The sequence below is a fragment of the Mustela erminea genome, chromosome 1, assembly GCF_009829155.1.
Source record: "Mustela erminea isolate mMusErm1 chromosome 1, mMusErm1.Pri, whole genome shotgun sequence".
Lineage (NCBI taxonomy): Eukaryota > Metazoa > Chordata > Mammalia > Carnivora > Mustelidae > Mustela > Mustela erminea.
The window spans coordinates 179,146,957-179,162,985 of record NC_045614.1 but is presented as its reverse complement, the minus strand read 5'-3'; positions in this window follow the sequence as shown (position 1 = coordinate 179,162,985).

Below are 16,029 nucleotides of genomic sequence, written 5' to 3'. Positions count from 1 at the left end.
AAGATGTATTTTTTAATCCTCCCTCCCCCCACTTCCAGAATGTAAGCTACCGTACAGTGGGCATTTCCTCTGTTTTGTCCAATCCTATATTCTTAGTACCTAGAATAGTGCCTGGCGCATACTAAGTGCTCAATAAATATTGGTTAAATGCATGAATAAACGTATGACAGTGTGGGGTTCTACGTAAAAAAAGGAATTGGGTAAATAAAGTATTTTTTTTCAGCAAGTGGTGATAACAGACTATTTGTGTGGAGGACTATTTGTGTCAATATGGAGGAAGAAATTGATGACACCTTGAAGGGAAACAGTGTAAATAGGCAATGGAGCAATATTCTGTAGGTGGGTATGTGGGAAAGGATTATATCAAGGCAGCAGTTCAGGCATAAATCTCAGGAAGAGAAGAATTCCCCTATCTGAAACTTAAGGGAAAGTAAAGAATGGATAGTCATGAAAATAAAATCTGAGTAAGACAGTTGGAATCATTGGTTCTTCAACTGTGAAGAAGAATTCAAGAATTCTTAGCAGCCTAGAGGGAAGATTGAGGAGAGCCAGCTTGGCCATGCTGCTTAGAGTGAAAATAGAAGACATATAGATTTCCTAAAGGTCAGTCCAGGGCAGAACTCTCTCTTAATTATACTTGCCTTGCTAATTGTTTTCAGTATAATCATCCATCCAGAACAGGCCATTTGCTTCATTTAAAATAAAATTTTATTCTACTACATTCTTTGGTACAGTCTATCACTTTTTGAGATATGCTAATGTGGGATGTCAGTATATTTTACTCACTGAAATAAATATATGTATATGATATATATATATCCTTTGATTTCCACATATATCCTATATGGATTAGATACATATATGCATATATGTAACTATATATGTATATTTTTGGATATGTATACATGTGACTATGGACACCTATGTAAATACATGTATTTATGTGTATATGTACATGTTTGTGTGTGTGTCTTCAATATAGCAGATCAAATTAATTGGCTTTTGGTTTTAGAATTATCTAGTAATTTAGTATCTTTCTATCTTGAAACTTAATTTTTCAGTTGATTCCTGGCAGAAGCCATCATCATCTGTTCAGAACAATAGCTGTTGTTTAAGTTTTAAACATAGAGACCACAGAATATTTATCCCCCTCTGATGATCCAGCTGCTTTATTACATATTGTCAGTTTTTTAACTGTTCTAGCATTAGAAAGCAAATGACAACAACCTTTTTTTTTCTATTTGCAAAGTAGTACATGCACATTAAAAAAAAAAAGGAACACATATAACAAAGAACATGAAAATTCTCCCTGATTTTACTACACAGTGTTATTGTTTATTAATTTTTTCGTTGGTGTTTTCTTTCTAAACTGCTCTGTGTATATGTCTACTTTTTACAAGTTCCAAATTATAATGCATGCTGTTCCACAGTCTGATTATTTTTCGTACTTTTCTATCATTAACATTTTGTAATTAGACACTCTTGGAAAGGGTATTTTTTTATAGTCACGTAATATTCTATCACATGGCATTTATTTAACCAATATTCCATTTGGCATTTTTTGTCTTTTCTTTTTGTTATAATATTATTATAAATTTTTTCTACATAAATTATTTAAGGTCATGAGTTTCAAAATTTTTTGAAACATTATCATTGTTTCTGTGAACAATTACTATAACTGGTACTAGAGTTTGTTTTTAAGCCAATAAGTCAGGCAGAACATGGGATACTAATACACAATTTCATATTTATATATATTAATACTGATAGTGTCTAAGAAAAGGCATTTGAGGTTGTTACATTTCTTTTTGTTTTAAAAGATCATTTATTTATTTATTTGAGAGAGAGACAGTGAGAGAAAAGGGAGAAGGTCAGAAGGAGAAACAAACTTTCCATGGAGCTGGGCGCACAGTGCAGGGTCCCAATCCTGAGACTCCAGTATCATGACCTGACCTGAAGGCAGTCACTTAACCACCTCAGCCACCCAGGCTCCCAAGGTTGTTACATTTCTTAACCAAGTATTCATAGTTACAAATTTTCATGGATTTGTGTCCTGTTTTGTATTATGCATTTGTTAAATTTAGTAAAGATAAATCAATCTGGTGTCATATGTCTTCTTGGATACACTAAGTTAGAAATAGCAGTAAATTCTGTACTTGGATCATACTTTTTATAAGCATCATGGGGAACTATATTATTATAAATTTTGTTACAAATCATGGATAATATTGTCATCAAGATCAATATTTGGACACTGGGATATACTTTGAAAATTGTTTTATTTAAACATAAGTGGATTTTTTTTTTAACATCAAAGTATTCCCTGGTAGTATTAAAGCAGACATTATAAGTCTTTCAGAATATTCCTTATAAATGAAATATATTTATGTGAAAGATTTCTTTTCCCTGGGTAGAAATATCCTACCCCGTTGCATTTCAATAGCTATTTCTTTTTGTTGTTCTTGTTCCAGGAACGTAAGTGCTTCTGAGTGAGCGGATAATGTTAGTTGAGAAAAAAGCATAAAGGAGGATAAATCTCAAATAGAATCCCAAATGTTTCTATTTGGAATTCATCAATGGCATCTGCTGATGTTCAAGGCAGACAAAGTTGCTTAAAATGCAGACTTTTTGCTGTTCCCACCACAATCGATATCACACATCTTTCATACTTAAAAGGCTGACTTTACTGTAAATCTTCTAACATTCCTTAGGTGATAAATGGGAGGCTTTTAGGGACCGACCATTTCAACTAACATGGCAACTGTATTTCTATGATGAAGATCTATTTAAAATAAAATGGATTTTGTTTCAGATCTAAGAGTAAGAAAAGACAGGAAGACTGACCACTGTTCTCATCACTTCTGTTGCCGAATCCTAGGACAATGCTACCATACAGGTAGCTTTTAGTTTCATTTGTTTGTGTTTCTTACAAGAACTTAAAAAGCTCTTCTCAGAGTATTGTAGTATGAAGGCAAAAAAGCCTTTAAAAACTATGATCCTTTCACGTGGATCACTTACCTTCTAGCTAAAGTTACATGTAATTTACAAAGGTTTCTAAATCCTATAATTTTCTTTTGGGAAACTTGCTCTCTGCAACTGAAACCTCCCATAGGCACAAAGTACTTCAGTGATATAATAAGGAACAAATTGGTGACTCCTAGAATAGGGATGTATCCACTGCTGTCATCTCAGAGCTGAGCTCATGGTCGTTGATAACTAACTTGATTTTTGCAGCTTGAGTAGTGTTTCAAGAAGAAACAAAGTGTTTCAAAGTGCTTAAACCTGAATGTGTACAGCATGCAGCTTAAAACTAAATTAAAATTGCAAATTTGTTAATCATTTTCATGTTTGTGAAAAAAGCAGTTACTTGGGTTGGACTTACAGCATGTTTACTTGTTTGTTTGTTTTGACTAAGGAAATAGTTTTTTATTTATAGGAAAAAATTAAAGATGGTAGATGCTGTGTCTTCTATGACCTCAAAGGCCTGTTATTCTGTAAGAGAACAAGTTATTTTTGGCTTTGAGGTAGGGAAAGAAAGGTAAGAGTGGGGATGTCATGGTAGCTAATCCCTTGACTGGCATAAAATGATTTAAAAAAAGAAGAAGCAACAGCAAGACGATAACTAAAGAGTGCTAAGAAAATACATTGCAGAAAACAGTCTTTTCAACAAATAATGCTAGGACAACTGAATGTCTATATGCAAAAAATTGAAGTTAGATCCTTTTCTTAAATTAATTAGAAAATAATCATAGAACTAAATGTAGGAGTTAAACCCACATGATTACAATAAAACGCAAAGGATTACAATAAAATACAAGTATAAATCTTTCTTTCCTTGAATTAGACAATAGTTTCGAGAACTTCTTAAACATGAGATGTCATGTCAAATACATAAGCAGCAACATTTCTAAAACATTAAGGAAATAAAAAGTTCAAAGAATGAAAGAAAATATTAACATACTTGATAAGGAAGTGGTATCCCAAATATATAAAGAACAATTACAACTTAACAATAAAAAGGAAAATAACTCAATTAAAATATTGGCAAGAGATTTGAATAGATATTTCTTCAAAGAAGATGTACAAAGAGCTAATGAGCACGTAAAATGATGCTCAACATCATTAGCCATTAGGTAAATGTAAATTAAAACCACAGTGAGATACCACTTCACACCCTCTGGGATGGCTATAATTAAAAAGACAGATAATAACAAGTATTAGGGAGGATGTGGAAAAATTGGACTTCTTGTTAATTGCCGATGAGAATGTAAAAATTTGTAGCCTTTTTGGAAAACAGTTTTCAGTTCCTTAGAAAGTTAAGCATAGAGTTATCATATGACTCAGCAATTTCACTTTTAGGTATGTGTCCAAACAAAACAAGAACAGATATCCACCAAAAACTTGTGTATGTTTCTAGCAGTATTATTCAAAATCGCCCAAAACTGAAAAGAACCCCAATGTCCATCAGCGGAGGAATGGATAAATAAAATGTGATATATTTTTACAACGGAATATCATTTATGAATAAAAAGGACTGAAGTACTAATGTATGCTACAACATAGATGAACGATGAAATTATTATGGTAAGTGAAATAAGCTACTCATCAAAAACCATCCATTATATACTTTTATTTTATGGAGCTTCCAGAATAGGCACATCTACAGAGGTAGAAAGTAAATTAGTGATTACCTAAAACTGGGTGAGGGCAGGTGGAGGTAGGGGAGGGAGTAGTAGTGTTAATTAAGTATTGATAGCTAATAGGTATGGGGTTTCTTTTCTGGTGATCAAAATGTCCTAAATTTAGATTGTGGTAATGGTTGCACAATTCTGCGAGTATGCTAAAATTGAATTACACACTTTAAATTGGGGAATTTTGTGTCCTGAAATTATGTCTCAATAAAGGTATTTTTAAAAATGAGTGTCAGAACCTCAAAATAAAGTTTTTAAGAGAAAATTCAAATAAAATTCATCATTAAAGGACAGGGCAGAAACTGGTGCAACACTTTTAAGACATTTCTTTTTTTTTTTTTTTTTGTAATGCTTAATCTTTTTTTTTCATTTTTTAAATTTTTTTTTCCTGTTTCTTTTCTTTTTTTTTAAATTAATTTATTTATTTTCAGAAAAACAGTATTCATTATTTTTTCACAACACCCAGTGCTCCATGCAATCCATGCCCTCTATAATACCCACCACCCGCTACCCCAACCACCCACCCCCCCGCCACTTCAAACCCCTCAGATTGTTTTTCAGAGTCCATAGTCTCTCATGATTCACCTCCCCTTCCAATTTACCCCAACTCCCTTCTCCTCTCTAAGCCCTTGTCCTCCATGATATTTGTTATGCTCCACAAATAAGTGAAACCATATGAAAATTGACTCTCTCTGCTTGGCTTATTTCACTCAGCATAATCTCTTCCAGTCCCATCCATGTTGCTACAAAAGTTGGGTATTCGTCCTTTCTGATGGAGGCATAATACTCCATAGTGTATATGGACCACATCTTCCTTATCCACTTGTCAGTTGAAGGGCATCTTGGTTCTTTCCATAGTTTGGTGACCGTGACCATTGCTGCTATAAACATTGGGGTACAGATGGCCCTTCTTTTCACTACATCTGTATCTTTGGGGTAAATACCCAGGAGTGCAATTGCAGGGTCATAGGGAAGTTCTATTTTTAATTTCTTGAGGAATCGCCACACTGTTCTCCAAAGAGGCTGCACCAGCTTGCATTCCCACCAACAGTGTAAGAGGGTTCCCCTTTCTCCACATCCTCTCCAACACATGTTGTTTCTTGTTTTGTTAATTTTGGTCATTCTAACTGGTGTAAGACATTTCTTGATTTGAGACACAAAGATCTACTTTGGATCACAGAAGACCTAACAAGTCACAGATGGGTTAAGTCCCCCCTGGTTCATTTGACTATGAGCAAACACCCTCATGAATTGCAAATAAAAAGCCCTATCTTATTATATACTAAGATTGGGTTCTTTGAGGTTATCAGGAGGTATCACTCTTGCTGTAGACATTTTTCTTGGGGGAGCAGAAGAATTCTCACGGATCTCAGACACAGCCATTAGTGATTTCAGATCGGTTTACAGGTTCTGAGAAGGAAACGGAAAATCAAAGTACCTCTAATTGGGAACTTGCTTTATGTGTTTGAATATTATTGTAACATGAGTGTTGATTTGATTCTGAAAATGGCAGCTTATTCACCTGAGGAATTAATTTGTTTTGTAAAGTTTAGCATTAGGGGGATGTTCGTGAAAACTTCACTTGAAATCTTTGCTATATATACATATATGTCTTTGTTTATATACCCATCGGTGTATATTGGTAATTATCTCTCAAACATGTTTGCTATTATCCTAACGAAATTAAGGTTTGAGAAACAAATGTAATGTTTTAGTTGGACAACTTTGAAAAAAACTGTTTAAACTTCATTAAACCTCAACATAATGAACCAGTGACAGTCTAAAATCATTATAGTTATTGTAGTTCACTGGTATTTTATTTCAACAAGGACTGGAAATAGAGAAATGCAAAGGAATTTACATACTTTTTGGCCACATGTGCTAGTTCATAGTTTACATTAAAGTTAAATAATGTACTTTTGCTATGAATTGTAATGTCTTCTCTGCCTACCCTTACCTCTGTCATTTACTTTTGAGCAATCATGGGCAAACATAGTGAGCTGGTTGAGCCAGCTTATTAATTAAGCATTAACAGTACGTTTGGCAAGAACAGAATTCTATCATACTTAGAAAAACAAAAGGGCAAGTTTATATTTAATTATCTATGTCTCTTGACATCTATTAAATATTTTGTGATTCTATGATTTCAAATAGTTACAGAATCTTAGAAATGGGTAGAAAAGAGTGGTAGGGATATATATTCTATTCACAAAGTGTTAGTACCGCTAGAAAAAGCTTTCTGAAACTTCTAAATATCATAAAAGCCATTCTGCATTTATCAGAGAAGCATGCTAGTAGAATGGCAACAACTATTCAAGGTTACAAAGAAAGAATTCAAGGAAAATTAACAGGTTTTAAGGGTAATGTGTAGAATTATACACACACACACATACATATACATAAAAAATGAACATAATCCAAGGCAATAAAAAACTTGAATAAAATGACAAATTCCTTGAAGAAATATAACAATAAAATCAGGAAATCTGAAATTGACAATTACTAAAATAATTAACAAAAGATATGTAAGATAACTACAGGGAAAATTTTAAAAACATTGTTGAAAAATCAAATAAGACAAATAAATTAAAAAATTGAATTAATTCTTCAAAGTCTTCCTATGATGATATCTCCAGGACCAGATAATTTTATGGGTGATATCTATTAAACATTCAAATAATTATATGTAAACAGAGAATTGTACATAAAAAGCGAAGGAGGAAAGACTTTCTAACTCATGTTATCAGGCCAGCATTGTCCTAATGCCAAAACCTGAAAAAGACGTTATGAAAAAAGAAAATTACAGATTAATATCTTGTGAATATATATCCAAAAATCATTAACAGAATATTCACAATTGAATACAATAAATGTTAAATATAATGGACTATGACTATGTAGGATTTATCCCAGGAATATAAATTTATTTTAATATTCAAAATCAATCACTGTAATTCATCATATCCAAATTAAGGATAAAAACCATGTGCTTCTTTTAAAAGAGTCGGAAAAGGAATTCGACAAGATTCAACATTCATTCATGAGATCCGGAAAAGTCTTCAGTTAACATCATAATTAATGGTAATTGTGATGGCTGATTTGTGTGTCAATTTGGCTGGGACACAAGATACCCAGACATTTGGTCAGATATTATTCTGGGTGTTTGTGAGGGTGTTTTGGGTGCGAATAGCATTTAAATTAGTGGATTTTGAGTAGAAGAGTTTGTCCTCCATGACATGGTGTGCTTCATCCAATCAGTTGAAGACCTAAATAGAACAAAACTCTAGCATCCTCTGAGAAAGAGTGAATTCTTCAGGAGACTGTTTTCAGACCTTATCTTCAACATTGGCTTTTCTTGGTTCTACAGCAAGTTCATACATATATAGATACAGTTCTTTTATGCACACACACACACATACACACACACACCCTATTGTTTTGTTTCTCTGGAGGATTTTGACCAATAGAATGATATACTAAATGCTTTCCTTACAAGATCAGAAAGATAGGGATAGATGCTCTCATCAGTTTTTTTTTTTTCAACTGAAGATCTCAGTCATTGCAATAGCATAATAAAAATAAATACAATGAAGATTAAAAAGGAAGAAATAAGCTGTCTTTGTTTAGACATGGCAAGATTGTTTGATACAAAATCTTAAGGAATATACAGCACCAGTAGAACTGATAAGTGAATCTATCAAGGTTGCAAGATAAAGGTCAACACAATAAATTAATTATATATTTCAAACATATTTTATTTATTTATAAACTATAAATATAGATTTACACACTGGCAGCAGTGTGCATATAAATTTAAGTACATTTTATAAATTTATAAATTAAAAATATACTGCATATTTATACACTGGCAGCAAAAGACTAGAAAATGGAATCTACAATAGCATCAAAACACATAAAACACAGAAAAAAATTTAACAAAAGATGTGCAAGACATCTACATTCAAGATTAAAAAACATTGCTAAGGGGTGCCCGGGTGGCTCAGTGTGTTAAGCTGCTGCCTTCGGCTCAGGTCATGATCTCAGGGTCCTGGGATCGATTCCCACATCGGGCTCTCTGCTCAGCAGGGAGCCTGCTTCCCTTCCTCTCTCTCTCTGCCTGCTTTTCTGCCTACTTGTGATCTCTCTCTGTCAAATAAATAAATAAATAAATCTTAAAAAAAAAAAGTCTTCATTATTAAAAAAAAACATTGCTAAGAGAAATTATAGAAGATATCAATAATGTAAATATAACATTCATATATAGGAAGCTCAATATTTTCAAGATAGCAATTCTTAATCTAATTGCAATCTCAGTCATATTCTTAGAACGTTTTTTGCAGAAATTATAAATCTCATGTAAAATTGTATATGTAAACACACATGACCTAGAAAAGCCAAGGCAATGTTTAGAAGGGAGACCTAAATTATAGGACAATCTAAAGACTTCATCTAAATCCCTAGTAAGCAAGACAGTGTGGTATTGATGAAATGACATATAGATTAGTGAAACAGAATAGTGAATCCAGGAATAGATCTATACACATAAGCTATGTTGTTTTTGACAAACATATCAAAACAATTCAATGATTTAAAAAAGTATTTTGAATAAATAGTGCTAGAATAACTGGCTATTCACGTAGGGGAGAAGTGAACATTTAACTGTACCTCATACCACATACAAAAATTAGCTCTCAATCAGTCAAATACTTAAATAGAAAAGCTTGAATTACAAAAAATCAAGAAGAAAAACATAGGAGTACATTTGGCACTTTGAAGCAGACAAAACCTGCTTAGGTAGGACAAAAAACACAATATATAAAGGAAAAAAGATTATATATTGGACTTTTCAAAGTTAAAATCTTTTATACTTCAACATACAGTTTTAAAACAACAGAAAGATAAACCAAAAGATAAGAGAAAATATTCACAATACATTTATCTTACAAAGAATTTCTATTCAGAAAATATAACTAATCTTCATAACTCAATAATATGCAGTCAACCAATTAAAAATGGGTGAAATATTTGGATGGATGTCACAAATAGGATATAAAAACTGGTCAATAATCACATGAAAAGATGCATAACATCAAGAAGATACATTAATCATCAGGAAAAGTGTGACCAAAAGCCACAGTAAAAAATCACTACTTACCATTAGGATGACTAAGTTGATATGTCAAGTGTGGACAAGGGTTTTTTGAACAACTGGTTCTCTAGTACACTGTTTTTGAGAAATCAAAAAGTTGCTTTAAATTCTTAAAATACAGCGCCTGGGTGGCTTAGTTGTTGAACATCTGCCTTTGGCTAGGGTCATGAGTGCAGGGTCTTGGGATCAAGTTCTATATCCGGTGGCTTCCTGCACAGTGGAGAGCCTGCTTCTACCTCTCCCTCTCCCCCTGCTTGTGCAGGGAGAGCCTACTCCTTCCCTCGCTGTCTCTCTCTGTCAAATAAATAAATAAAATCTTTTAAAAAATGCTAAAATATAGCCATCTTATGATCTAGTCATTTCATTTCTAGGCTTTTACTCACTAGAAATGAAAATAAATACTCAAAAAATGTTTATACATGAATTTCTCTACAAACTTTATTCACAATAGCTAAAAACTGGGAAAAACCCAAATGCCTACTCAGAGGAAAACGGGTTAAAAAAAATGTTATATCCATGTAATGGAATAATTCTCAGCAACCAAAAGAAACAAACTACTGATGCATACCACATAGATGATCTGAAACTCATTCCCCTACATGATGCAAGTTAGACAAAAAATTATACATACTGTAAGCCTCCATTTAATTAAAATGTTGGGAAATGCAATCTAATGAATTGTATCTAAAAGTCGATCAATTGTTGTCTGGGACGGAGAAACAGAGGCAGCAATGGAATGTGACCAAGCGGGAGAATATTTTTGTGGGTAATGAAAATATTCTACATCATGTTCCTCAGGGTGTTTCGCAGGTATATACACTGGTTAAAATTCAAGTGAATTTACATAATGAAAATATATGAAAATTATACATAATGAAATACATACATAATGAAAATTATAATTTAAAATTGGAAAAAAAGTCGTCAAAGTATGATATGTTCACAGGACTCAATGTTGATGTAACTACGAAAGTGGTTTTATAATGTTGGTAATAACATGCTTAAAAAACCAGAAAATGAATAGCCTGATGGATTTTTATTTGTTAAAAGCTCAGAACTATGTAAATGTATACATACAAAGGAACAAACAAAACTGGAAGAATATAAATGAAGGTGTTGTTAAGGTTTTTTTTCCCTTATATTTTGTAAATTTCAAACATTGTATATATAAGAGAAATACCCCTTTGTTCAAATACTACTTTTAAGTCATGTTAATATGAGAGAGGTAGTAGGGTGGGTGAAGACCTAGGGAATTTGTATGTTCCTTTCAATATTACTTAGCTTTGTCATGTTTTTTTTCTGAAGAGACTCATCTAATGAGCTGTGTGCCTTGCTTCCTGGGAATCAGATGGGTAGAAGACAACTAGTAGCTTAGGCATCATTTGTTAATCTAATAGTATTTGGGGGACTCCTTGGTGGCTCTGTTGGCTAAATGTCTACCTTCAGTTCAGGTCACAATTCCAGGGTCCTGGGATCGATCCCCACGTCGGGCTCCCTGTTCAGCAGGGAGCCTGTTTCTCCTTCCTCTGTCCCTGCCCCGTTCTCTCTCTCTCTCATGCATACACTCTCTCCCTAATAAATAAATAAGATCTTTAAAAAAATCTAATAGTATTTGAAGCTTTAGTTTTAAAGAAAAAAAATGACAAAATACATAATGATATGAATATGCTCTGGCAAGGCAGACAAATATATGACTATTGAGATTACTTGTTTCAGCATACCAGTTACTATAACCAATAGTACAATGTCTGATTGAGGTAAATAAAAGAAAATGGTGTAGTAAATTAAAATGTAATTTTACTTTGATTTACTTTCTAGTGTTAAGGTTGTAGACAATCTTATAAATCACAGGCCAAACAAAACAAAACAAAACCTCATTTTGCAGATTGACAGTAGAACAACAGAGACCTTTGTTTAGGATTACATATTAAGTTTGGGTGGAAATGAGACAGAAACTTCTCAGAATGAGGCTTTTTCTGTTAACTCATAGGTTTTGTTAATCTCTGGAAATTTATTGTATTCATGTTGAGTAAACTTTTGTGTTTTTCTTCGCTCAGAAAGTTTGGGACAGTGTAACTTTTTGACTATTATTCAACTATTAATTCCTGAAATTAAAGACAACAAGCAATGTCTGATTATTATATTTCCATGTGATTATTGGGAGTTTATATTTATATTAAAAAAATCTTATTTCCAAAGTCCTCATTCAAATTAAATAACTGTATCATTGTAAAATCATTTATTTACAATATTATAACATGACTCCCATAACCACAATAATATACTCAAGTATATTGGGTCTGTAAAATGTAATAGAAGTAAAAAAAATCCTTCTAATTTTAGCCTGTAGATTTCTCAATCTTTTATTCTAGTGGTGCAACTAGAATTTTATAACTAGAATTTTATCATAATATGACAAAAATAATTATCTCTCCTTGATATTCACTAATCCAAAGAGGTTTTTTATGTATGTTCACATGCGCTTTAAATAAAAGAGTCTTATTGTCAAGATTGTAATCACTACATTCAAGCAGTTGTCATCATTCCCTTAGACAAACATGTTGATCTTAAATCCCCTTGGAATTCATGTCACTGTACAAAATTAACCTGTTTACCCTGGTTAGAGTGAACTTGTAAGTTCTGATTAACGACAAGAATTTTCTCTTTCTCCTACTAAATAAAGTGTCAATGGTTTCACAATATTTTAGGTATCTTTTATAAACAGTGGAACTCTACGGACAAGTTAGAGCTAATGATCTCTATTCAGGTCATTGCAGTTAATTTTTGATTATGGCCAAGAGTCTGAAATTAAATGTTGCTATTGGTAAGAGACAGATCAAGTTACCTGGTGGTTATAGCTACTATATATAGTTCTCTATTTTCTGGTTGATATATCTTTGGAGGAGTGGAAGTGACATGCTGGCTCTCTCCCCTGAACCACAGATACACTCTCTATCAACTTTCTAAATTAATATTATTTCATATTATATATTTTTCATCCAATTTAGCTGTTTTAAAAAGCTCAATAGGAAACATAAATTAACAGTATAATGTCAAATAGCAAAAAATATATTTAGCAAATCAACATATTTTCTTAATACCTAATTCAATTTGTACTTTTCTAAATTTTATTTTTAAGACACGTAATTTCTGGAATTGTAAAACCCATGAAGAAAAAGGTAGTGCTTCTTAATCAAAGGACTATTTTTAGGAAAACCGCTTCAGTTAAAGCCCCTAAGACAGCTGATAAACAGCAAGGGGTGGGGGAGGAGATGTACCTGCACCTTCAGAATACTGTATTATGTACTTCATAATATTGTATTACTTTTTACTTTCATTTTACTTCACTTGCCATTTTTATTTGCATAGAAGAAAAATACAGGAATACTAAGCATTAGAAAAAATGGCTCCATATAAATCACAAATAAACTACATCTATTGATCTTTAATTGTGGCCTGTTACAAATTAGCTCTAGAGTTCATGCCTTCTGTATGTCCTGAGCTTGAACATTTACTTCCATCTTCACTTCTTGTTCCAGTTTCTGCCTATCATGGTTTAATTACCCAGTCCGTCCTTCCCCTGGAAGCCATTCATTAGCAAGTGGTAATACAAATTTCTACAACATTAGTAGCCTTCTTCCCCAAGTATGCTAGCTGATTTGCCAGTTGATAGGTAGGCAAGTACAGATAAAAAATTTTTCTTCAGGGGGCGTCTGGGTGGCTCAGTGAGTTAAATCCTCTGCCTTCAGCTCAGGTCATGATCCCAGGGGTCCTGGGAGCCTGCTTCCTCCTCTCTCTCTGCCTGCCTCTCTGCCTACTTGTGGTCTCTGTCTGTCAAATAAATAAATAAAAATCTTTAAAAAATTTTTTTTTCTTCAGAAGACCTCTTCAAAAAGTCCTCAAAGGAGATCATGTAGGAATTTCTTCTTCTTCTTCTTCTCCTCCTCCTCCTCCTCCTCCTCCTCCTCCTCCTCCTTCTTCTTCAAGATTGTATTTATTTGAGAGAGAGAGAGCACAAGTAGCAGAGAGAGAGGGACAAGCAGACTCCCTGCTGAGCAGGTAGCCCAATGATGGGGGCTGGGAATCTCTAGGTCCTGAGATCACGACCTAAGCCAAAGGCAGCTGCTTAACCAACTGAGCCACCCAGATGCCTCAAGTAGGAATTTCTAAATATTTGTTAAGTGCTCCTGCACACAGCATAAAGTGGTAGAAAGTGGTGTCTTGATCAAGCAGATTGAATCATTGTTTCTATTACTTAATGTTGTATTTACCCTATTTCTCCAAGAACTTACTGCTTTCTAGAGAGTTTGTTATTGAGCAAAAATATGTCGTAGAACATATTTAGGGTGTTGAGATGATGTAAGGGATATTATGAATTTTCTATACATGAAATTTACATCTGCCATTTTCTTTTTCCTCCATAATTTTTCAAGTTATTCTATTGCAATATGACCTGCTGAAATAGTTTCAAGGTTTCCATGGCCTAAGACTGCTTTGAAGAATTTCTCAGTATAGGAAGTCTTACTGAAATATTATTCACTGCCTTAATTCTAGGACTTCAATGCTCCATAAAACAAAGAAGCATCCAAGGGAATAAAGACTCATTTTTTCCAAGTTGGAAATCCTCTCTATAATAATCTCTCTCAGCAAAGTGTTAAATGGGCTGACTTCTGTTTTTAGCCCTACTAGGAAGATTTTCTTCACCCAAAGCTAACCCTGCTTATTCTTATATTCTTGAGTAACTAAATATACTAATAAAGATGAAGAAGCTAGGTTTTTTTTTCTTTAAATATCATGATTAAAGTATTAAGATTTTTCTCTAGTTTCTTTTCTTATAGTCTTGAGATTGATAAAAAATAATGCAAGTGGCTACATAAGGATATTCAGGTAGTTGAATATTGATGAGGAAGATAAACTAAACAAATAAAAGACTCTATACTAGGTATGAGCTGACTTGTGACGTATAGAATGACATGAAAGAACTTGAGCTGCACTATTTTTTTCTGTAATATGCTTGTCCAGAGGGCAAGTAAAACCTGTAAATCTCACAGCTGCTTACCAGGCTCTCTTTTGAAATCAGATGCTGCATTTATTCTATTCCACACTGAGTTATTAAGCAAATAAGAAAATACATATTGTTACTTTGCTAAATACTGATGGCTCTAAAATGAAGATCACTTACATGTGGCATAATTAAATAAAAATATAAATTAAACTTTATGGACACTAAATGGCTTTTTTTGAGGAGGTCTAAAATTGAAATTTGACCAGATATAACAACTGATTTCTCCAGTAATCATTTCAAATATTCATACCTAACAGTTATTTTCTTATTATTTATATAAGCATGAGGCCTAGAGATCTCTGATTGTGTGGTTTGACTTATTGGGATTTTAAAGGTATAAGCATGGCTTCTCCCTATTTTGGGGGGTAAACCCACAAAATAAAATACTGCAATTTGAGGATTTTAAATTTTAAAAACTAAAATAAAGAGAAGAACTTTATAAATTGAATTATTTGCACTGTTTTGTTAAGTTGTAGTTTTGTCTTGTTTCTATCATTCTTTGAATTCTTCTGTATAAAGTCAATTTATTACAAATGGAAATAAATAAGTTAACATAAAGATTGTTAAATAAATTCAATCAATACACAGACAAAGGTTTTTTGCTGTTTGGTCAATGGTTGCCTGAAGAATAATTTCCAGATACCTCTCTCTAGGGTCAATAGTTCAATTAAATGACCCTTAAAATTGTCTAGTCAACCTAGTTTTGTCTATGTTTTTCAAGGGATGGGGGTATAAAAATGCTAGTTTAAGTTTACTGTCCAAAAGGCAAATGTATTAATTTATCCAAATATAATGGAGTAAATCTTAATTCACTGCTACGTGAGTAACTCCTTCTGCCTTTGTTTCTGGGCTATGTTAAACAATTTGAAAAGAAAACTAAAAAATGAAGCTGCTATATATAGTGTTGAAGTCTGGCATAAAGTGAGTCTGAAAAAGGGACAAAGCAGAATATAGAGCAAAGCTTTAAGTACATTATCATGAATGTGAATTATGTTCTCACTCATTCAACAAATATTGATTGTGGACCTACAATATGCCAGCTTCCATTCTAGATGCTAGGAAAACAGCAGTGAACAAAACGGACCAAAACCCTTGCTCTCCTGCAATTCACATTTTATTTACTA